General features: G+C 38.3%; 1 protein-coding gene and 1 pseudogene across 1 annotated transcript in view; one reads left to right on the forward strand and one right to left on the reverse strand.

Moving 5' to 3' along the window:
• The window catches only part of LOC112612817 (zinc finger protein 724-like), a 518,258-nt gene that overhangs the window by 66,575 nt on the left and 427,868 nt on the right, over positions 1-23,815 (reverse strand). The gene's annotated exons all lie outside the window — the stretch shown is intronic.
• On the forward strand, positions 8,351-9,120 carry LOC112612760 (annotated as a pseudogene).

A 23,815-nucleotide genomic window follows, 5' to 3' on the forward strand; every position in this document is an offset into this window, starting at 1 on the left:
TTTTTTTTTTTTTTTTTTTTTTTTTTTTTTTTGAGACGGAGTCTCGCGCTGTGTCACCCAGGCTGGAGTGCAGTGGCGCAATCTCGGCTCACTGCAAGCTCCGCCTCCCAGGTTCACGCCATTCTCCTGCCTCAGCCTCCGAGTAGCTGGGACTACAGGCGCCCGCACCACGCCCGGCTAGTTTTTTGTATTTTTAGTAGAGACGGGGTTTCACCATGTTAGCCAGGATGGTCTCGATCTCCTGACCTCGTGATCCACCCGCCTCGGCCTCCCAAAGTGCTGGGATTACAGGCTTGAGCCACCGCGCCCGGCCATTAGTGTGCTTTTTCAGTGTAGGGTTTTTTTCTTTTTTTTTTTTTTTGAGACAGAGTCTTGCTCTGTCACCCAGGCTGGAGTGCAGTGGTGTGATCTTGGCTCACTGCAACCTCTTCCTCAAGGGCTCAAGCTATTCTTCTGCCTTGACCTCCTGAGTAGCTGGGACTACTAGTGTGTGCCACCACGCCTGGCTAATTTTTGCATTTGGCAGAGACGGGGTTTCACGATATTGGCCAGTCTGGTCTGGAACTGCTGACCTCGTGATTTGCGTGCCTCAGCCTCCCAAAGTGCTGGGATTACAGTTGTGATCCACTGTGCCTGTCCTCAGTGTAGGTTTCTTAACATTAGTTTATTGGGTGTTTTGGTTTTACTTAATGTATTATAATTTTAGATAATTTGCAATTCTGCTTGTACATTTTAAGTCAATTTTAGGTTTAAGAGATAAATTATGCATGTCTGTCACAATCAGATTACATATGTATGTCTGTTTATCTATAAATATGACCCAAATTATAGTTATGGCTTATCTTATATTCTTTCTTAGCTTATTTTCCATGGTAGTTTTATCTTGTCTAAGTGAGTACTCATGGAGATAGTCTTATTTTTACCATGTGTTTAATTATTAACATATATTTCCTTTTGTGAGAGAAACACTTTTGTGATTTGAAGGTAATTTTCAAAAAAATGTATAATTCTGGTTTTTTCTCAGTTTTTCTTTAAAAATATTGTCTTAAAAACACATAACATAAAATTCACCATCTTAAATCTATTGAAGTTTACATTTCAGGGCCAGGCATTGTGGTGGCTCGGATCTGTAATCCTAGGATTTTGGGAGGCCAAGACAGGAGGATCCCTGGAGCTCAAACAGCCTGGGGAGCATATGGAGACTCTCCACTATAAAAAAAATGTAATAATAGCCAGGCATGGTGGTTTGCAGCTGTGGTTCCAGCTACTTGGGAGATTGAGGGGGAGTCAAAATTGTGCCACTACACTTTAGCTTGGGTGACAGAGTGAGACCCTGTCTCAAAAAAAGCTGTTCATTTCAGGTTTGTTAATTATATTCGCCTTGTTATGCAAAATACTTCTAGAAACTTTACATCTTGTAAAACTAAAACTCAATGCCCATTAAGTACCAACTGCTCATTTTAGCCTCTCTCCAGCCCTTGACAGACAAACCTTCCATTTTCTGATTTCATGATTTTGACTACTTAAGATATCTCACATAAGTGGAATCTTACAATATCCATAATTTTGTTACTGGATTAATTCAGGTGACATAATATTCTCAATGTTCATCTTAAAATGTGATAAGATTGTTCTTTTTAAAGTGGAATAATATTCCATTGTATGTATATGTTACATTTTTTGATGTGTTTATAAATCAAGAGATATCTGGGTGGTTCAGCCTTTTGGCTTTTTTGAATACTGGTACAAAATACATGGATTTTCAGTTATCTTCCAGGTCCTGTGTTGCATATTTTTTTTGTGTGATTTGTTTCCTTCCTTCCTTCCTTCCTTCCTTCCTTCCTTCCTTCCTTCCTTCCTTCCCTCCCTCCCTCCCTCCCTCCCTCCCTCCCTCCCTCCCTCCGTAGGTGGATCACAAGTTCAGCAGATTGAGACCATCCTGGTTAACATGGTGAAACCCCATCTCTACTAAAAATCAAAAAAATTAGCGGGGCGTGGTGGCAGGCGCCTATAGTCCCAGCTACTCAGGAGGCTGAGGAAGGAGAATGGCGTGAACCTGGGAGGTGGAGCTTGCAGTGAGCAGAGATCATACCACTGCACTCCAGCCTGGGCAACAGAGCGAGACTCCATCTCAAAATAATAATAATAAAAATAAAAATAATTTTTTTTGTCCCCTGAGCAAGAATATGTTGAAGAGTGTGATCCATATTCACATATTTGTGAATTTGCCCGTTTGACTTTTGCTTTTAATTCCTAGTTTCATTCAGTTTTTGTTAGAAAACACACAGTATATAATTTTAGTGTTTTTAAAGTGATTGGTTGTTGTTGTTTTGAGACAAGATCTTATTGTCACCCAGGCTGCAGTGCAGTGGCATAATTGTGGCTCACTGTAGCCTCAGCCTCCTGGGCTCAAGTGATTATTATTTCACCTCAGTTTTTTGAGTAGCTAGGACTGTAGACATGTACTACCACGTCTGGCTAATTGTTGCTTGTTTTTAGTGTTAGGACCTCACTGTTTTGCCCAGGCCGGTCTCAAACTTTTGACCTCAGTGGATGTCCCAAAGTATTAGAATTATAGGCAAGAGCCATGACACCGAGTAGGTATTTTTAAATTTAATAAAGCTTGGTATGTGTCCTAACAGAATATACCAGATGCAAATAAGAATATTGTGTATTATCTTGGTTTTGATGGGAGAGTTTTTTATGTGTCTGTGAAGCCTAGTTTGTCTATAATACGGTTTGGATGTCCCTGTTGTCCAAACATCAAGCTGCAATATAAATCCTCAGTGTTGGATATGGGACCTGGTGGGACATGTTTGGGTCATGGGGGTGAATTTCTCATGAATGGCTTGGTACGTACTGTTGGTAACCAAAAAGATTAGACTCTATCAATTCAAATAAGAGCTGGTTCATTAAAAGAACATGGCTTCTTCACCTCACACTTGCTCTGTGTCTTATATAATATATCCAGTTACTCCTTACTTTCCGCCATGATTTTAAGCTTCTTGAAATCCTCATTAGAAGCAGATGCTGACACGTGCTTCTTGCACAGTCTGATAAGCTGTGAGCCAAATAAACCTTTTTTCTTTATAAATTATGCACTCTCAAGTATTCCTCTATATGCAAAATAATTAATATGGTCTATAATATTGTCTCAGTTTTCTCTTATTTTTTGTCTGAATTTTCTGTTTATTATTGCAAATGGGTTTTTGATGTCTACAATTATTATGTTGCTATGTGTCCCCCTTCACTTTTGTCAATATTTGCTTATATATTTTGGAGCCTTGATGCTATATACCCATATACATATAGATAGATAAATATTTTAGATTCCTGGGAAATCAATTTACTTTATCATAATATAATATCAATCATTGTCCCATGGTAGTACTTGACTTAAAGTGTATTCTGTCTAATATAATTATGATTATCTTAATTGCTGTTACTATTTTCATGGAATATAACTTTTTTTCATTCTGTTACTTTCAGCCTATTTGACTCAATGCTAAAATGAGTCTCTTGTAGGGAGCATAGTATATGCTTTTTGAAAAAAACCACTCAGGCATTCTATATCTTTTTTTAATATAATTTTATTTACTTATTTATTTATTTATTTTATTTTATTTTTTGAGATAGCGTTTCACTCTTGTTACCCAGGCTGGAGTACAATGGTGCAATCTCAACTCACTGCAACCTTCACCTCCTGGGTTCAAGTGATTCTTCTGCCTCAGCCTCCAAAGTAGCTGGGATTACAGGCGCATGCCACCACACCTGGATAATTTCTTGTATTTTTAGTAGAGATGGGGTTTTCCCATGATGGCCAGGCTCATCTTGAACTCCTGACCTCAGGTAATCTGCCTGCATTGGCCTCCCAAAGTGTTGGGATTAGAGGTGTCAGCCACTGTGCCTAGCCTCATGTATTTTTGAGGTAGGGTCTCACTCTGTCAACCAGGCGTACTTGCATGGCTCACGGCTGCTCGAACCTCCCAAAATCAGATGATCCTCTTAAGTAGCTGGATTACATGAATGTGCCCGCACACCCAGCTAGCTTTTTTTGTATTTTTTGTAGAGACAGAGTTTTGCCATGTTGCCCAGGCTGATCTTGAACTTGTGGGATCAAGTAATTGGCCCACCTTGGCCGTCCAAAGTCCTAAGGTTACATTTCATTTCATTAAATAGCTTAATGAGAGTTCTGTATTTTTGTATCTACTGAATGATTTGGTGACAGAAGTTTGCGTTGCTTTTACCTATTACCTTTCAGTAACAATGCTGCAATAATTATGCAAAAGTTAATGAATGTGCTGCCTTCTGTTTCATTAGTCTACTTTTTCAACTTTTTACTCATAACAAATTATTTTAATTCTGTAGCTTTTTGATGTGTTTTGAAATCAGAAATGGTAATGCCTCCAACATTGTTCCTTTTTTTGTAGATTGTTGGGTAGTTTATTGTCTCTTTAGATTCCATATACTTTTGGATTTGTTGTTTGTATTTCTTCAAAAATGCAATGAGACATTTGAAAAACATTGCATTAAATCTGTAGATTAAACTGAGCAGTACAGACATCTTCACAATATTATTTCTTTTTCAATTGTTTGTTTTTGAGATGGAGTTAAATTCACCCACGTCGGCCTCCCAAAGTGCTGGGATTACAGGTGTGAGCCACTGCACACAGCTCAGTTTTTTGAACAAGTGCATGCTCAAGAGCGTGTTTTATCATTTCTATATATTTGTAAATTTATCAATTATTTATATTATTGTTTTACACTGTAATTCCATTTTTGTCATAGAAAGTAGTCTATAAAATTTCAGTTTTAAAAAATGTGTTAAGGCTTCATTTTTGGTCTAAGAGGTGGTCTATATAGGAGAATTCTCTATGAGCTATTGAGAAGGCTTTGTATCCTGATGTTGTTGAGGAGTGTTCTCTTTATCTTCATTAGAAATAATGGTTTTTTACTGCCTTCTAGTCCTCTGTTCCCTTATTAATATTCTGTCTTGTTTTTTTATTATTACAGAAAATGAAGGATTAAAATATCCTACTATAGTTATATTGCTGTCTGTGTGTATTCAATTTTGTATTTGCTTTATATATTTGAAACTATGAGATGCATACATGCAAATACACACATGTATAAACAAATTTGTCATAGATTCCCAGTGAAAGAATGCATATGTTGTTTAATGCCTTCTTTGTCTTCTTGAAGTTTTGACTTAAAGTACGTTTTATAGAATATGACAGTTTCTTAGTTAAGATATAGCTTGTGTAATATTATTTTGAGCCCTTCTGCTCTCATTTGGTTAATATTTACATGAAATTTCTACTTCCGTCTTGCCACTTTCAGGCTTTTTTTTATTATTAGATCTCAACTGACTCTTGTAAAAAGGCAAGTTGAATCTTGATTTTTAAAAATTTTTAATAATCCTTTTTATTTAAAGTGTGTCTCTTAATTGGAGAGATAATTATATATATATTTAAATAGTTTTCTGCAAAAGAAAAACTTAAGTTATTTTATTGTTTCATTTGATTCTTGTGTCTTTGTCTCTCATTTTCTTTTTCTTTTTTTTTTTTTTATTTTTGTATTGACATGCTTTCAGTTTCTTTCTTATTTTCTTTTGTGTATCTGTACAGACATTTTCTAAGTGATACCTTCTGAGTTTACATAAAACCTCTAAAAGATCCAACAATATATTTAAATGTGGTAAAAAATCAACTTAAGTTTCATACAAAATATTTTCATCATTACATCTGCCTTCACTTTGTTATTGATTTGGCTAATTATATTTTTTATGTTTGTATATTCATTAACAGATGTTTGTAATAATTTCTATTTTTTAATTAATAATTAAAAATGTTTTCTGCACCATTATGGTAATGTTAAGTAAGAAATTCCATTTTTGTATATGTGCATATCTTTCCCAGAAAGTTACATATTTTCATATGATTATGTGTTGTTTTCTTGCATTATGTTGTTTTCAGTGGAAGAAATTCCTTTCAGTATCTTTGATATATAGGGCATATGCAGTGCCAATGTAGGTTCTCAGGATTTGGTTATTTTGGATGTACTTATTCTTATTTGGTAGTACAATTGTGGTGATGGTATTATTCTGACTTGATGGCTTTTTTATTATTATTATTATTATTATTTTAACTTTAACAATATCACAGTTTCCTTCTCAACTGCAAAAAATATTTTTCCAAATTGACTTGTTATCTCATGAGACTATGCTTATAAATGACACATCATTTTTATCTTACAGCTCCCAAAATTCTCTAGTCCGTGATTTTTGAAATTTTGCTTATATGTATGTTTGTTATAAATATCTTTGTGTGTATCCTAGTTTGTTTGTTCAGCTTCCTCATGTTTACCTCATTTTTAAAGAAATTTTCCAGTTTTTAAATATTTTTTATATCCACAATTTTTGTTTTTTGCTCTTTAAATGTTTCTGGTTGTTATTCTCATTTTTCTGATCTTTGGTAGTTGTCTGTGTTCCTACTTAACTTGCTGAATATTCAACTTATTTAATTAATTAATTTATTTATTTTTCTGAGACGGATCCTCTCCTTGTCGCCTCGGCTGAAGTGCAGTTGTGCAATCTTTGTTCACTGCAACCTCCGTCTCCCAGGTTCAAGCAATTCTCTTGCCTCAGCCTCTCAAGTAGCTGGGATTATAGGTGCCTGCAACCACACTTGGCTAATTTTATGTATTTTTAGTACATATAAGGTTTCACCATGTTGGCCAGGCTAATCTTGAACTCCTGACCTCAAATTATCCACTCACCTCAGCCTCTCAAAGTGCTGGGATTACAGGCATGAGCCACCATGCTGGCCCTATTTTATTACATTTTTCAGACAGTCTTCCTCTGTTGCCCAGGCTGGAGTGCAGAGGTATAATCTTCACTCACTGATGGGGCCATGTTGCTCTCATATTTTGTATTCACTGTAATCTTTGATTGAGATTTGGACATTAACAAAAAGCTACCTGTTAGAATCTTTAAAATATAACTATCCTGACATAGTCTGAAATCAGTTGTCATGGCTAGAGATTTTGGGAATTTCTCAAACACGTTTTTAGGATGTGTCTTGTCTAAAATTTTGTGTTTATTGTTTAGTTAAATTGGCTTATTCATATTTCTTCTTAATAGTCAGTAATTACTTGCTCTACCTATTCCCTGTTTGGGGTAGGGCAGTATCTCTGCTTCTGTAACATTTATCTTTAGACACAGCAGACTCAAACTGTTAATCCAACTTATATCACCATTTCCTTCAGCATTTTATGTCAGGGGAGACATTTACCAGTGTCTAGAAAAACCCCTAAAAGCCAAGAATAAAGATGTATGTGCCAATATTTTTCTTGTTTTTTAAAAAAGAAACCAGGATTTGGCAATTTACGTGTGTGTGTGTGTGTGTGTGTGTGTGTGAGAGAGAGAGAGACAGAGAGAGAGAGAGAGAGGGAGACAGAGTCTCACCCTGTTACCTATGCTGGAATTCAGAGGCATGATCTTGGTCACTACAATATCTACCATTAGAGACTCTCACTCTGTCACCCAGGTTGGAGTGCAGTGGCATGATGTCGGCTCACTGCAACCTCTGCCTCCTGAGTTCAAACAATATTCTGCCTCACCCTCCTGAGTAGCTGAGATTACAAGTGCCTGCCACCACACCTGTCTAATTTTTTGTAGTTTTAGTAGAGACAGGGTCTCACCATCTTGGCCAGGCTCCCTTTGAACTACTGACCTCATGATCAACCCATGTCAACCTCCCAATGTGCTGAAATTACTGGCATGAGCCATCATTCCTGACCAACAATTTACTTTTAAAGGCACAATGTTATACTGGAGAGCAGGAAGAGCTCTGCTGGGTATAAGTAACAGGCTTTTCTTTTTATTCTATGTGGCTCTTTGCATTGTGCTCACCTGGGGCCCTTCACACACTTAATTATAAATTTTTTACAGATGTATTTTGGGCAGTATGTTTGGTTAAATTTATATGTCTAGGAAGAAATTACAGCTTGTGATATTTTACTATGTCATCTTGCTTATGTAGTATGTATACTTGTATAGGTTTGATTTATAAAGTATATTTATCTGAGTCTAGCAATTGAAGTAATACGTTTTTGTGGTTTCTTTCAGTTTTGTGCTCTCATTTTACCCAAGACCTTTGGCCAGAGCAGAGCATAAAAGATTCTTTCCAAAAACTGATACTGAGAAGATATGAAAAATATGGACATGACAATTTACAGTTTAAAAAAGGCTGTGAAGGTGTGGATGAGTGTAAGGTGCACAAAAGAGGTCACAATGGACTTAACCAACGTTTGACAACTACTCAGAGCAAAATATTTCAATGTGGTAAATATGGGAAAGTCTGTCATCAATTTTCAAATTCAAACAGACATAAGACAAGACATGCTGGAAAAAAAGCTTTCAAATGTATAGAATGTGGCAAAGCTTTTAACCAGTCCTCAACCCTTACTACACATAAGAAAATTCATACTGGAGAGAAACCCTACAAATGTGAAGAATGTGGCAAAGCCTTCAACTGGTCCTCACACCTTACTACACATAAGATAATTCATACTGGAGAGAAATGGTACAAATGTGAAGACTGTGGCAAAGCCTTTAACCGCTCCTCTAATCTTACTACACATAAGCAAATTCACACTGGAGAGAAACCCTACAAATGTGAAGAATGTGGCAAGGCCTTTCAGCGTTCCTCTATCCTTACTACACATAAGAGAATTCATACTGGGGAGAAACCCTATGAATGTGAAGAATGTGGCAAAACCTTTAAGTACCTTTCTTCCCTTTCTACACATAAAATAATTCATACTGGAGAGAAACCCTACAAATGTGAAGAATGTGGCAAAGGCTTTAAGTACTCCTCTACCCTTATTAGACATAAGAGAATTCATACTGGAGAGAAACCTTACAAATGTGAAGAATGTGGCAAAGCTTTTAACCATCCCGCAACCCTTTTTTCACATAAGAAAATTCATATTGGAGGGAAACCATACAAATGCAGTAAATGTGGCAAAGCCTTTATTTCATCCTCAAACCTTAGAAGACATGAGATAATTCATATGGGAGAGAATCCCTACAAATGTGAAAATGTGGCAAAGACTTAAATACTCCTCTACCCTTACTAGACATAAGATAATTCATACTGGAGAGAAACCCTATGAGTTTGATGAATGTGGGAAAGTTTTTAACCAGCTATCAACTTTTATTAAATATGAGAATTTATATGGAACATAAACCCTACAAATATAAAGAATGTGACAAAGAGGGAGTTCTCAACCCTTATTACACATAATTCATATTGGACAGAAACTTTAAAGAATGTGGCCCCTGAAGAATGTGGCAAAGCCTATAACAAGTTTTCAATCAATTTTTTTTTGTTTTTTTTTTTTGAGATGAAGTTTCATGCTTGTCACCCAAGCTGGAATACAATGCCATGATCTTGGCTCACTGCAACCTCTGCCTCCTGAATTCAAGTCATTCTTCTGCCTCAGCTTTTCTAGTAGCTGAGATTACAAATGCCTACCACCATGCCCAGCTAATTTTTATATTTTTAGTAGAGATGCAACATTACCATGTTTGCCTGGGTGGTCTCGAACTCCTGACCTCAGGTGATCCACTCACTTTGGCCTCCTAAAGTGCTGGGATTACAGGCATGAACCATGATGCCTGGCCACCATTTCTGAATTCTTAAAAGAGACTTGGTGATAATTCATGCTGAAGAGGAACTCCACAAACCTAAAAAAAGTGACAGTGCTTTTACCAACCCCTCCAACTTCTCTATACATAACAATAATTATTCTGGTGTGAAACCCTAGAAATATATAAAATGTGACAGAGCCTTTATATGGTGGCCACACTTGATTGTGGGTAAGATAACTCATACTGGCAAAACTCCTACAAGTGTGAAGAATGTGGCAAAACTTTTAATCAGTACTTACACCTTACTTCACAAGAAAGCTATTAACCTTGAGAAAAATTGTACAAATATAAGGAATATGGAAAACCCATTAACTCCTACTCATATCTTAACATAAAAAGGTTCCTTTTAATAAAAGCATTAAGACATTGAGTGTAATTACTTTCAAAAAATATTTCAGAAAGTATAAGCCTTTAAACTGAAGAAATATGAAGACAACTTTTTTTTTTTTTTTTTTTTGAGACCGAGTCTGGCTCTGTCGCCCAGGCTGGAGTGCAGTGGCCGGATCTCAGCTCACTGCAAGCTCCGCCTCCCAGGTTTACACCATTCTCCTGCCTCAGCCTCCGGAGTAGCTGGGACTACAGGCACCCGCCACCACGCCCGGCTAGTTTTTTGTATTTTTTTTAGTAGAGATGGGGTTTCACCGTGTTAGCCAGGATGGTCTCGATCTCCTGACCTTGTGATCCACCCGTCTCGGCCTCCCAAAGTGCTGGGATTACAGGCTTGAGCCACCGCGCCCAGCCTGAAGACAACTATTACAACTATAAAGGGGGTTATAGCACATTTACTTATATCAGAGATCTTATTGCATACATTTTGTACTACAGGAAAACCCTGAAGCAGTTGCTCAAGCTTTGTTCAACATCGGGAAATTTATATTGGAGATGAGTCCTGTAAATGTAATACGTTTAGAAACACTTTATTTTTTTTCCAGAAACTACATCTTAGAAAACACCAGAGAGTTTATACTAAAATATAGTTTTGCAGATGCAGTAAATATAAAAACATTTAATTCAAAATAGAATGTATATAAATATCAGAGAATCTACAGTAGAATAACTAAGGCACTGACACTTGAGTATGAAACTAATCCACAACTACAGTTTTTAGGTAACTTTAAAAGATTTTTGGAAGCATTGTAATTACATTGAAAGTATACTTGTTTAAAATTTTTTGAAAACTGAATAGTGATGTAATACAGCTTTCAAATTATGCTGTTATTCCTATTTTATTCATATGTGAAAGCAAGTGATCAATTCTACATCAGAGATATTAGAGATATTTAAAAATTACTTGGACATTATGGCCTTTTCTATAAAAGAGTAAGGACATTAAAATGTAAGATGCATAATGAAAATATAAGTGGAGAGGTTCTTTGTAGTAAACCTCTATTAAGTAATGTATAAGGTAAATGTTCAGAGCAATACTTTTCTACATTATAGTGTCACAAAGAAATAGTTAAAAGTATGTTAAAATAAATTAGTATATTGTTTTACTAATTGTACTTTTATGTAATAAAATACAGTACATTTAAAAATTGTTAGGGCTGGGCTCGATGCCTGAAATCCCAGCACTTTGGGAGGTCGAGGTGGGTGGATCACCTGAGGTGGTGAATTCGAAACCAGGCTGACCAACATGGAGAAACCCCGTCTCTATTAAAATTATGAAAAAATTAGCCAGCCATGGTGGTGCATGCCTGTAATCCCAGCTATTTAGGAGGCTGAGGCAGGAGAATTGCTTTAACCAGGGAGATGGAGGTTGTGGTGAGCCGAGATCATGCCATTGCACTCCAGACTGGGCAACAAGAACAAAACTCTGTGCTCCCACACCTGAAAAAAAAAAAAAAATTGTGTGTGAAGTTAATTTTATTATTTTTTAACCATGTTAAGACTATTGTGCATTTAATGAAGCATTATCATGCCACTAACTTTAAACTATCCCACCTTACTCAAGGGTGCGGCTACAAGATGGTAGCAATATATGATTTGTTATATAGTGGAATAACATCTCTAGTAATCACTTTGCCAGTGGCTTTAAACTGCAAATGAGTTAAAGAATATTGTTTCCACAGATTAAATTTTTACTCTTTTTTGTTATTGAAATTTGTTATTTATAGTTGTGGTTATATAGTATGTGTACATATTTATGCCTTATATGGCATCTTTTGACTCAGGCCTACAATATGTAGTAATTACATTAGGGTAAATATGGTATCCATAACCTCTAGCATTTATCTTTTGTATTACCAACAGTGTAATTATATGCTTTTATTTATTTTAAAATGTAAAATTAAATTGTTACTACAGGTTTTTTTATGGTCACAATAATTATACAAAAATATAAATAAAATATGTCCACATGCAATGGCTCACTCCTGTAATTCCACCACTTTGGGAGGCCAAGGCAGGTGGAATGCTTGAGGCTAGGAGTTCAAGACCAGCCTGGCCAACATGGTGAAACCCTGTCTCTACTAAAAATACAAAAATTAGCCAGGCATGGTGGTGCACGCCTGGAAGCTGAGGCAGGAGAACTGTTCAAACCTGGGAGGTGGAGGTTGCAGTAAGTCGAGATCGTGCCACTGCACTCCAGCATGGGTGACAGAGTGAGACTCCATCTCAAAAACAAACAAACAAACAAAACAAAACAAAAAACAAGAAGAAATAGAAACAAAGTCTATATATTTCTGAGTCCTGAAAATTTAATAATAAATTTGTTATATAGCTTTCTTTGAATGTGTGGTCTCTCTGCCTGCAAGCATATAGACTTTTAGTTTTAATTTACATAGAGTTAAATATACTCATATTACTCTGAAGATAAACCGTAGGTGTATGAAAATTATGAAGTGAGTGTTTTTGTGTGAGTACAAGTTTGTACATATTTTCAGAAGATCAATTATTGCAACAAAACTAATTAGGTGACTAACAAAACTAAACACTTTGAAAATCCTGAAAGCAAATTTATACTTACTGCTTTGTATTCAATTTATTAATGTAAAATATTACACCTTATGATTTGGATTCTCCCTGGACTCTCCCTATTAAAGCACAGGCAACTTTGTCTCCAGAAACAACACTCTTGAGTACAACCCCTCTTCAAACAGAAAAAAAAAAAAAAAAGATTTTTAACACTTATTTTCATGAATATTCAACCAAAATTGAATAATTGGATATATTTTTATTGTTCTATGTGTATGTGAATGTATAAAATGTGCATACAGGAAAAATGAGCGAGAGAAACAGATGTTAGTTAAGATTTGTAGTGAATAAAACTGGAAAGTACTTAATTATTATATCCAGTTGATATCTTTGTTTATGTAGATAACAAAAGCAGCAGAAAGACTTTTTATTTTTTCAAGATGGAATCTTGCTCTGTCACCCAGGCTGAGTGCAGTGGTGTGATCTAGGCTCACTGCAACCTCCACCTCCTGGGTTCAAGCAATTCTCACGCCTCAGCCATTTTAGTAGCTGGGATTACAGGTGTGTGCCACCACGCCTGACTAATTTTTGTATTTTTGGTAGAGACAGGATTTCATCATGTTGGCCAGACTGATCTCAAACTCCTGACCTCGTGATCTACCTGCCTCAGCCTCCCACAGTGCTGGTATTACAGGCATGAGCCACTGTGACTGGCGAAAGACTATTTTAAAAGTTTATTTAGGTGGGTAGACAATGTTCTAAGATAATACCCTGGATTCCCAGTCTCTTGCACACCTGCTGTGTAATACTTTCCTCTTTTTTTTTTTTTTTTGAGACAGAGTCTCGCTCTGTCGCCCGGGCTAGAGTGCAGTGGCGCGATCTTGGCTCACTGCAAGCTCCGCCTCCCGGGTTCACGCTATTCTCCTGCCTCAGCCTCCTGAGTAGCTGGGACTACAGGCGCCCGCCACTGCGGCCGGCTAATTTTTTTTTATTTTTAGTAGAGACGGGGTTTCACCGTGGTCTCGATCTCCTGACCTTGTGATCCGCCCGCCTCGGCCTCCCAAAGTGCTGGGATTACAGGCGTGAGCCACCGCGCCCGGCAATACTTTCCTCTTGAGTGTAGAAACATGTGTGACTGTGCTGGGAAATCACTCATGAAATTAGGTTACTCATGTGTTGACTTTGTCTTTATCAAAATGGAGATTATCCTGATTGTGCTAAACTTAATCAGATGTGCTTTTAAGAGAAAGAGATACACCATAGAAAAACACCCCTGCTGGCCTAAAAGTAAGTGACTTCTTGGTGGAACATGTAAGCTGCTTATGGTGGCCACGTAACAGGAAACATGTTCGTATATTGTCTTCATCCTGCCTCCTACATGTTGGTTTCAGTAAGGAGCATAAGAGGATCTTATGGCAGAGGGTAAAAAAGGGACTCTCATTCATGTAAGAAATAATCACCTCTCATCTGGGATAGCTTAAGAGAAACAGGAGACCACAACAGGACCACATTAATGGGAGAAAAAGGGTAACCTGGGTAAAAGTGCTCACTGGCACTATGGAACAATATTTAGCAAGCTGTAGTGAATGATCAGCCTCTGGGATACTGCTAGTCTACCAAAAATGCTGAACTTAATTCTATTTCAATCAGCATGTCTGCACCATTCTGGTGACCCAGGTTTACACTATTCATTACAGAAATACCATGAAGACCAGTGGGTAATGTCCTGGAATTGAACTTACTTCAAAAAGCATACTTAATTGTTTTCACATTTGAAAAACCTTAACGATGAATTTATAATTAACATACAGTATTCTACTATACTGTAATACAAGATTAAACTGTAAACACCTTAATACGAATATTTTTTGAATGCATGATTAGTTATGTAGATAGTTTCTTTCAGAGTCACAGGACCAAAGTAACAACTAGAGAAAACATTTGAAATGGGATAAAATTAACCAAAACCACATCTTTTCAATGGCTTGGTGTAATTGCCATACTTATGGAAATGGCCAGATGACTAACAAGAAACAGAAAGATTTTGGCTTTTCTCAATGATTGTTTTTGACCTTTTGAAATAAAAAATCCTGGCTAAACTATTTAAAGAGAATATTTTATAGGTGGCTTCCCAGGGTTTCCAAGTAAATGAAGGATGGATTCTCTCTCTGTAACCCAGGCTGCAGTGCAATGGTGTGTTCTCAGGTCACTGCTAACCCCGCCTCCTTGGTTCAAGCGATGAGTATCTGGGATAACAGGCATCCACCATTATGCCTGGATAATTTTTGTATCTTTGATAGAGACGGGATTTTACCATGTTACCCAGGCTCATCTTGAACTGCTGACCTCAGAGTGCTTGGATTAAAGGCTTGAACCACTGTGCCCAGCTGGAAGAATTTTGATAGGCAGGAAAATGCACCTCATATATACACATTGCTCTACTCTGATTTACTTCAACACTGAAAAATTGAAGACTGTAAGTGTAGTCTCAATTTAGAGTGAATTAACAAAAGATTTGTTTTTCAAACGAGCAAATGTATAAAATTAATGGGTAACAGATTCCATTAGCTGATAAAAAATAGTATGACTAAATTTAGTAAGTATCTAGCCATGCAAATAGCAGTCCAATTAAGTTAAGACCCTAATAGCTGCATGTGGAAAGCATTGATGTGCAGTGTGGTACACCTCCACTCAGCATTTTCTTCTGCCTCTTTACAGAGATACCAATTCTTTCTGAGTTACTCAGGGTCCATACTGCTGTTAGAAATGCTTGTTCTCTGGAGCCATAAAGAAATGGCACTTGAACATAAATTTAATTTTCTTAGCAAGGCCATTTTTACTTTTTTCAGAAACGGTACACTCGCCAGCAGTTTTGCCACAAGAATACACCAAAAAAAGGAGACAGGGTCATTTATAACCTGATGCATCCTTTCTACTGATGTGTCCGGTTTTCATTGGCTGAAACGGGACCTCACATTCTGTATTTCTCCTGACTGTTTAGCAACTTAGAACTCTTTTTAAAAAGCAAAGGCAGAGGAGAACAAAGGAAGGAGGAAGTCACTTGTGGAATGCTGAGAAAGGTAAAAGCACCTTCAAATAAGGAAGAGTAACAGGCTATGACCTAATGCTTGCTTGGACCAGTATAAGCATGCCAGGGCAAATATTTAGGCTAAATTGTGGGGCTAAGAACATAAAGTACATTGATTTATTTTTATTTTTATTTTTTTAAGTCTTTTTTAAATGTCTTATTTATTTATTTTTTATTTTACTTTAAGTTCTAGGGTACATGTGCACAACGTGCAGGTTTGTTACATATGTACACATGTGCCATGCTGGTGTGCTGCACCCACTAACTCGTCATTTACATTAGGTATATCTCCTAATGCTATCCCTCCCCTGTCCCCCAACCCATGACAGGCCCCGGTGTGTGATGTTACCCACCCTGTGTCCAAGTGTTCTCATTGTTCAATCCCCAACTATGAGTGAGAACATGTGGTGTTTGGTTTTCTGTTCTTGCAATAGTTTTGCTGAGAATGATGGTTTCCAGCTGCATCCATGTCCCTACAAAGGACATGAACTCATCTTTTTTTATGGCTGCATAGTATTCCATGGTGTATATGTGCCACATTTTCTTAATCCAGTCTGTCATTGATGGACATTTGGGTTGGTTCCAAGTCTTTGCTATTGTGAATAGTGCCACAATAAATATATGTGTCCATGTGTTTTTATAGCAGGATGATTGATAATTCTTTGGGTATATACCCAGTAATAGGATGGCTGGGTCAAATGGTATTTCTAGTTCTAGATCCTTGAGGAATCGCTACACTGTTTTCCACAATGGTTGAACTAGTTTACAGTCCCACCAACAGTGTAAAAGTGTTCCTATTTCTCCACATCCTCTCCAGCACCTGTTGTTTCCTGACTTTTTAATGATTGCCACTCTAACTGGTGTGAGATGGTATCTCATTGTGGTTCTGATTTGCATTTCTCTGATGGTGCGTGATGATGAGCATTTTTTCATGTGTCTGTTGGCTGCATAAATGTCTTCTTTTGAGAAGTGTCTGTTCATATCCTTTGCCCACTTTTTGATGGGGTTGTTTGATTTTTTTCTTGTAAATTTGAGTTCTTCATATGTTCTGGATATTAGCCCTCTATCAGATAAGTAGATTGCAAAAATTTTCTCCCATTCTGTAGGTTGCCTGTTCACTCTGATGGTAGTTTCTTTTGCTGTGCAGAAGCTCCTTAGTTTAATTAGATCCCATTTGTCAGTTTTGGCTTTTGTTGCCATTGCTTTTGGTGTTTTAGACATGAAGTCCTTGCCCATGCCTATGCCCTGAATGATATTGCCTAGATTTTCTTCTAGGGTTTTTATGGTTTTAGGTCTAACGCTTAAGTCTCTAATCCATCTTGAATTAATTTGCATGTAAGGTGTAAGGAAGGGATCCAGTTTCAGCTTTCTATGTATGGCTAGCCAGTTTTCCCAATACCATTTGTTAAATAGGGAATCCTTTCCCCATTTCTTGTTTTTTTTCAGGTTTGTCAAAGATCAGATGGTTGTAGATTTGTGGTATTATTTCTGAGGGCTCTATTCTGTTCCATTGGTCTATATCTCTGTTTTGGTACCAGTACCATGCTGTTTTGGTTACTGTAGCCTTGTAGTATAGTTTGAAGTCAGGTAGCGTGATACCTCCAGCTTTGTTCTTCTGGCTTAGGATTGTCTTGGCAGTGTGGGCTCTTTTTTGGTTCCATATGAACTTTAAAGTAGTTTTTTCCAATTCTGTGAAGAAAGTCATTGGTAGCTTGATGGGGATGGCATTGAATCTGTAAATTACCTTGGGCAATATGGCCATTTTCATGATATTGAATCTTCCTATCCATGAGTATGGTATGTTCTTCCATTTGTTTGTGTCCTCTTGTATTTCAATGAGCAGTGGTTCATAGTTCTCCTTGAAGAGGTCCTTCACATCCCTTGTAAGTTGGATTCCTAGGTATTTTATTCTCTTTGAAGCAATTGTGAATGGGAGTTCATTCAGGATTTGGCTTTCTGTTTGTCTGTTATTGGTGTATAAGAATGCTCTGATTTTTGCACATTGATTTTGTATCCTGAGACTTTGCTGAAGTTGCTTATCAGCTTAAGGAGATTTTGGGCTGAGACAATGGGGTTTTCTAAATATACAATCATGTCGTCTGCAAACAGGGACAATTTGACTTCCTCATTTCCTAATTGAATACCTTTTATTTCTTTCTCCTGCCTTGTTGCCCTGGCCAGAACTTCCAACACTATGTTGAATAGGAGTGGTGAGAGAGGACATCCCTGTCTTGTGCCAGTTTTCAAAGGGAATGCTTCCAGTTTTTGCCCATTCAGTATGATATTGGCTGTGGGTTTGTCATAAATAGCTCTTACTATTTTGAGATACTTTCCATCAATACCGAATTTATTGAGTTTTTAGCATGAAGGCTGTTGAATTTTGTCAAAGACCTTTTCTGCATCTATTGAGATAATCATGTAGTTTTTGTCTTTTGTTCTGCTTATGTGCTGGATTACATTTACTGATTTGCGTATGTTGAACCAGCGTTGCATCCCAGGGATGGAGCCCATTTGATCATGGTGGATAAGCTTTTTGATGTGCTGTTGGATTCGGTTTGCCAGTATTTTATTGAGGATTTTTGCATCGATGTTCATCAGGAATATTGGTCTAAAATTCTCTTTTTTTGTTGTATCTCTGTCAGGCTTTGGTATCAGGATGATGTTGGCCTCATAAAATGAGTTAGGGAGGATTCTCTCTTTTTCTATTGATTGGAATAGTTTCAGAAGGAATAGTACCAACTCCTCCTTGTACCTCTGGTAGAATTCGACTGTGAATCCATCTGGACCTGGACTTTTTTTGGTTGGTAGACTATTAATTATTGCTTCAATTTCAGAGCCTGTTATTGGTCTATTCAGGGATTCAACTTCTTCTTGGTTTAGTCTTGGGATAGTGTATGTGTCCAGGAATTTATCCATTTCTTCTAGGTTTTCTAGTTTATTTACATAGAGGTGTTTATAGTATTCTCTGATGGTAGTTTGTATTTCTGTGGGGTCTGTGATGATATCCCCTTTATCATTTTTTATTGTGTCTATTTGATTCTTCTCTCTTGTCTTCTTTATTTGTCTTGCTAGCGGTCTATCAATTTTGTTGATCTTTTCTAAAACAGCTCCTGGATTCATTTGATTTTTTGAAGCGTTTTTTGTGTCTCTATCTCCTTCAGTTCTGCTCTGATCTTAGTTATTTCTTACCTCTGCTAGTTTTTGAATGTGTTTGCTCTTGTTCTCTAGTTCTTTTAATTGTGATGTTAGGGTGTCAATTTTAGATCTTTCCTGCTTTCTCTTGTGGGCATTAATGCTATAAATTTCCCTCTACATACTGCTTTAAATGTGTCCCAGAGATTCTGGTATGTTGTGTCTTTGTTCTCATTGGTTTCAAAGAACATCTTTATTTCTGCCTTCATTTCATTATGTACCCAGCAGTCATTCAGGAGCAGGTTGTTCAGTTTCCATGTAGTTCTGCAGTTTTGATTGAGTTTCTTAATCCTGAGTTCTAATTTGATTGCACTGTGGTCTGAGAGACAGTTTGTTATAATTTCTGTTCTTTTGCATTTGCTGAGGAGTGCTTTACTTCCAACTATGTGGTCAATTTTGGAATAAGTGTGATGTGGTGCTGAGAAGAATGTATATTCTGTTGATTTGGGGTGGAGAGTTCTGTAGATGTCTATTAGGTCTGCTTGGTGCAGAGCTGAGTTCAATTCCTGGATATCCTTGTTAACTTTCTGTCTCGTTGATCTGTCTAATGTTGACAGTGGGGTGTCAAAGTCTCCCATTATTAACAGTGGGGTGTTAAAGTCTCCCATTATTATTGTGTGGGAGTCTAAGTCTCTTTGTAGGTCCCTAGGGACTTGCTTTATGAATGTGGATGCTCCTGTATTCGGTGCATATCTATTTAGGTTAGTTAGCTCTTCTTATTGAATTGATCCCTTTACCATTATGTAATGGCCTTCTTTCTCTCTTTTGATCTTTGTTGGTTTAAAGTCTGTTTTATCAGAGACTAGGATTGCAACCCCTGCCTTTTTTTTGTTTTCCATTTGCTTGGTAGATCTTCCTCCATCCCTTGATTTTGAGCCTACATGTGTCTCTGCATGTGAGATGGGTCTCCTGAATACAGCACACTGATGGGTCTTGACTCTTTTTCCAGTTTGCCAGTCTGTGTCTTTCAATTGGAGCATTTAGCCCATTTATATTTAAGGTTAATATTGTTATGTGTGAGCTTGATCCTGTCATTAGGATGTTAGCTGGTCATTTTGCTTGTTAGTTGATGCAGTTTCTTCCTAGCATCAATGGTCTTAACATTTTGGCGTGTTTTTGCAGTGGTTGGTACCGGTTGTTCCTTTCCATGTTTAGTGCTTCCTTCAGGAGCTCTTGTAGGGCAGGTCTGGTGGTGACAAAATCTCTCAGTATTTGCTTGTCTGTAAAGGATTTTATTTCTCCTTCATTTATGAAACTTAGTTTGGCTGGATATGAAATTCTGGGTTGAAAATTCTTTTCCTTAAGAGTGTTGAATACTGGTCCCCACTCTCTTTGGCTTGTAGTGTTTCTGCCGAGAGATCCGCTGTTAGTCTGATGGGCTTCCCTTTGTGGGTAACTTGACCTTTCTCTCTGGCTGCCCTTAACATTTTTTCCTTCATTTCAACTTTGGTGAATCTGATAATTATGTGTCTTGGAGTCGCTCTTCTCGAGGAGTATCTTTGTGGTGTTCTCTGTATTTCCTGAATTTGAATGTTGGCCTGCCTTGCTAGGTTGGGGAAGTTCTCCCGGATAATATCCTGAAGAGTGTTTTCCAACTTGGTTTCATTCTCCCCATCACTTTCAGGTACACCAATCAGACATAGATTTGGTCTTTTCACATAATCCCATATTTCTTGGAGGCTTTGTTCATTTCTGTTTACTCTTTTTTCTGTGAACTTCTCGCTTCATTTCATTCATTTGATCTTCAATCACTGATACCCTTTCTTCCAGTTGATCGAATCAGTTACTGAAGCTTGTGCATTTGTCACATAGTTCTTGTGCCATGGTTTTCAGCTCTATCAGGTCATTTAAGGACTTCTCTATATTGGTTATTCTAGTTAGCCATTCATCTAATCTTTTCTCAAGATTTTTAGGTCTTTGCGATGGGTTCGAACTTCCTCCTTTATCTTGGAGAAGTTTGGTCGTCTGAAGCCTTCCTCCCTCAAGTCATCAAAGTCATTCTCCATCCAGCTTTGTTCCAGTGCTGTTGAGGAGCTGTGTTCTGTTGGAGGGGGAGAGGAGCTCTGATTTTTAGAGTTTTCAGTTTTTCTGCTCTTTTTTTCCCCCATCTTTATGGTTTTATCTACCTTTGGTCTTTAATGATGGTGATGTACAGATGGGGTTTTGGTGTGGATGTCCTTTCTGCTCATTAGTTTTCCTTCTAGCAGTCAGGACCCTCAGCTGCAGGTCTATTGGAGTTTGCTGGAGGTCCACTCCAGACCTTATGTGCCTGGGTATCAGCAGAGGAGGCTGCAGAAGAGTGAATATTGCTGAACAGCAAATGTTGCTGCCTGATCATTCCTCTGGAAGCTTCGTCTTAGAGGGGCACCCGGCTGTGTGAGGTGTCAGTCTGCCCCTACTGGGGTGTGCCTCCCAGTTAGGCTACTTGGGGTTCAGGGACCCACTTGAGGAGGCAGTCAGTCCATTCTCAGATCTCAAACTCCATGCTGGGAGAACCACTACTCTCTTCAAAGCTGTCAGACAGGGACATTTAAATCTGCAGAGGTTTCTGCTGCCTTTTGTTTGGCTATGCCCTGTTCCCAGAGGTGAAGTCTACAGAAGCAGGTAGGCCTCCTTGAGCTGTGGTGGGCTCCACCCAGTTTGAGCTTCCCAGCACTTTGTTTACCTCCTCAAGCCTCAGCAATGGCAGGTGCCCCTCCCCCAGCCTCGCTGCCACTGTGCAGTTAAATCTCAGACTGCTGTGCTAGCAATGAGGGAGGCCCCATGTGCATGTGACCCTCCGAGCCAGACGTGGGATATAATCTACTGGTGTGCCATTTGCTAAGACCCTTGGAGAAGTGTAGTATTAGGGTGAGAGTGACCCAATTTTCCAGGTGCTGTGTGTCACGGTTTCTCTTGGCTAGGAAAGGGAATTCCCTTCCCCCTTGCACTTCCTGTGTGAAGTGATGCCTTGCCCTGCTTTGGCTCTCACTTGGTGGGCTGTACCCGCTGTCCCGCACCCACTGTCTGACATGCCCCAGTGAGATGAACCCAGTACCTCAGTTGGAAATGCAGAAATCACCTGTCTTCTGTGTCGCTCATGCTGGGAGGTGTAGCCTGGAGCTGTTCTTATTCGGCCATCTTGGAATGGCCTCTGATTTTTTTTATTATGGCTAGCAGATATTTAGGAATGTTAGCACAGGACTTTGAATAAACTTTGCTTCTAAGAGAAGTTACTATTCCTAATTAGATGGGGAGTAAACTCTTTGAAGAGGAACCTCTACTTTACTTTTTACCCTGGGAACTGAGAATGCTGTGTTCAGAGTGATTGCTGAAAACATGGTTCATACACATCTTCCATATGATAATAAAATGTCATAAATATTACTCTGCCTCAGAAAAGCTTTTACTAAAAGATTATCTATAGTAACCAATTTGAGTTCATGGAAAATTTCAATATTCCAGATAATTCAGACAGTTAAATGTCAATAAAATCTCAAAACATTTGAATAAGATAAAGTCTTCTTAGTGAAGAATTTTGTATTACTGGTAAATTTAGAAAAAAAATAGAAAACCAGGATGACTGCAGTGGCTCATGCCTGTAATCTCAGCACATTGGGAGGCTGAGGCAGGTGGATCACCTGTGGTCTGGCATCCAAAACCAGCCTGGCTAACATGGTGAGACCCCATCTCTACTAAAAGTACAAAAAATTAGCCAGGCATGGTGGCAGGCACCTGTGATCCCAGCTACTGGGGAGGCTGAGGTAGAAGAATTGCTGGAACCTTAGGGGCAGACGTTACAGTGAGCCAAGATTGTGCCATTGCACTCCAGCCTGGGCAGCAAGAGCAAAACTCTGTCTCAAAAAAAAAAAAAAATTAAAAACCAGTACCTCAAGCCAGATAACATTGTTTCACACATGAGTAGCAACCAAACAAGTGCTATTCATGATTACATAATCAGTTTTTGTTTTGTTTTGTTTTTTTTTTGAGTCTCATGTCACCCAGGCTGCAATGCAGTGACGTGATCTTGGCTTACTGCAACCTCTAACTTTCAGGTTTAAGCCATTCTCCTGACTCAGCCTCCCCAGTAGCTGGGAGTACAGGCACCCAACACCACACCCAGCTAATTTTTTTTGTTGTTAGAGGAGTCTCAGTCTGTCACCTTGGCTGGAGTGCAGTGGCACAATCATGGCTCACTGCAACCTTGGCCTCTCAGGTTCCAGCAATTCTCCTGACAGCCTCTTGTGTAGCTGGGATTACAGGCACCCGCCACCACACCTGGCTAATTTTTTGTATTTTTGGTAGAGACCGGATTTCACTATGTTGCCCAGGCTGGTCTCAAACTGCTGACCTCAAGCAATCCACTGCCCTCTACCTCCCAAACTGCTGGGATTATAGGCATGAACGATTGTGCTCATCAATTTTTGTATTTTTAGTAGAAGTGTGGTTTCACTATATTGGTCAGGCTGGCCTCAAACTCCTAACCTTGTGATCCACCCACTTCAGCCTCTTACAGTGCTGGCAATACAGGAGTGAACCACCGTGCTCGATCTGATCATTGTTAAAGTAGCAGTAGCACCATGTGCTTTCCTAGGACTTGCTGGCCTGTTTTTCACTGATACAAAGTGAAGAAGGCATTGAAATATTGCTGAGAAGTGGCTGTCCTGCCAGAAAATTGCTATTCTCAGCTGTACCCACATTGACTAATAGTGAGTGGAAGTGAAGTGGATAAAAGGCAAATGTGTCTTCTCTGTATCTTTTTTCATCCATTGGCTGAAGAACAGGAGGATGCAGAAAATAAAAAATAATAATAATCCCTGAAAGGTCATGAAGAAACTCTCTTTACCAGACAAAAAACGTCATAGGGAATTTTTTTGTTTGTTTCATTATTGTACTGTCTGCTTCTATGAGTTTAAATTTTTTCTTTA

This window comes from Theropithecus gelada, chromosome 19 (genome assembly GCF_003255815.1).
Source record: "Theropithecus gelada isolate Dixy chromosome 19, Tgel_1.0, whole genome shotgun sequence".
Lineage (NCBI taxonomy): Eukaryota > Metazoa > Chordata > Mammalia > Primates > Cercopithecidae > Theropithecus > Theropithecus gelada.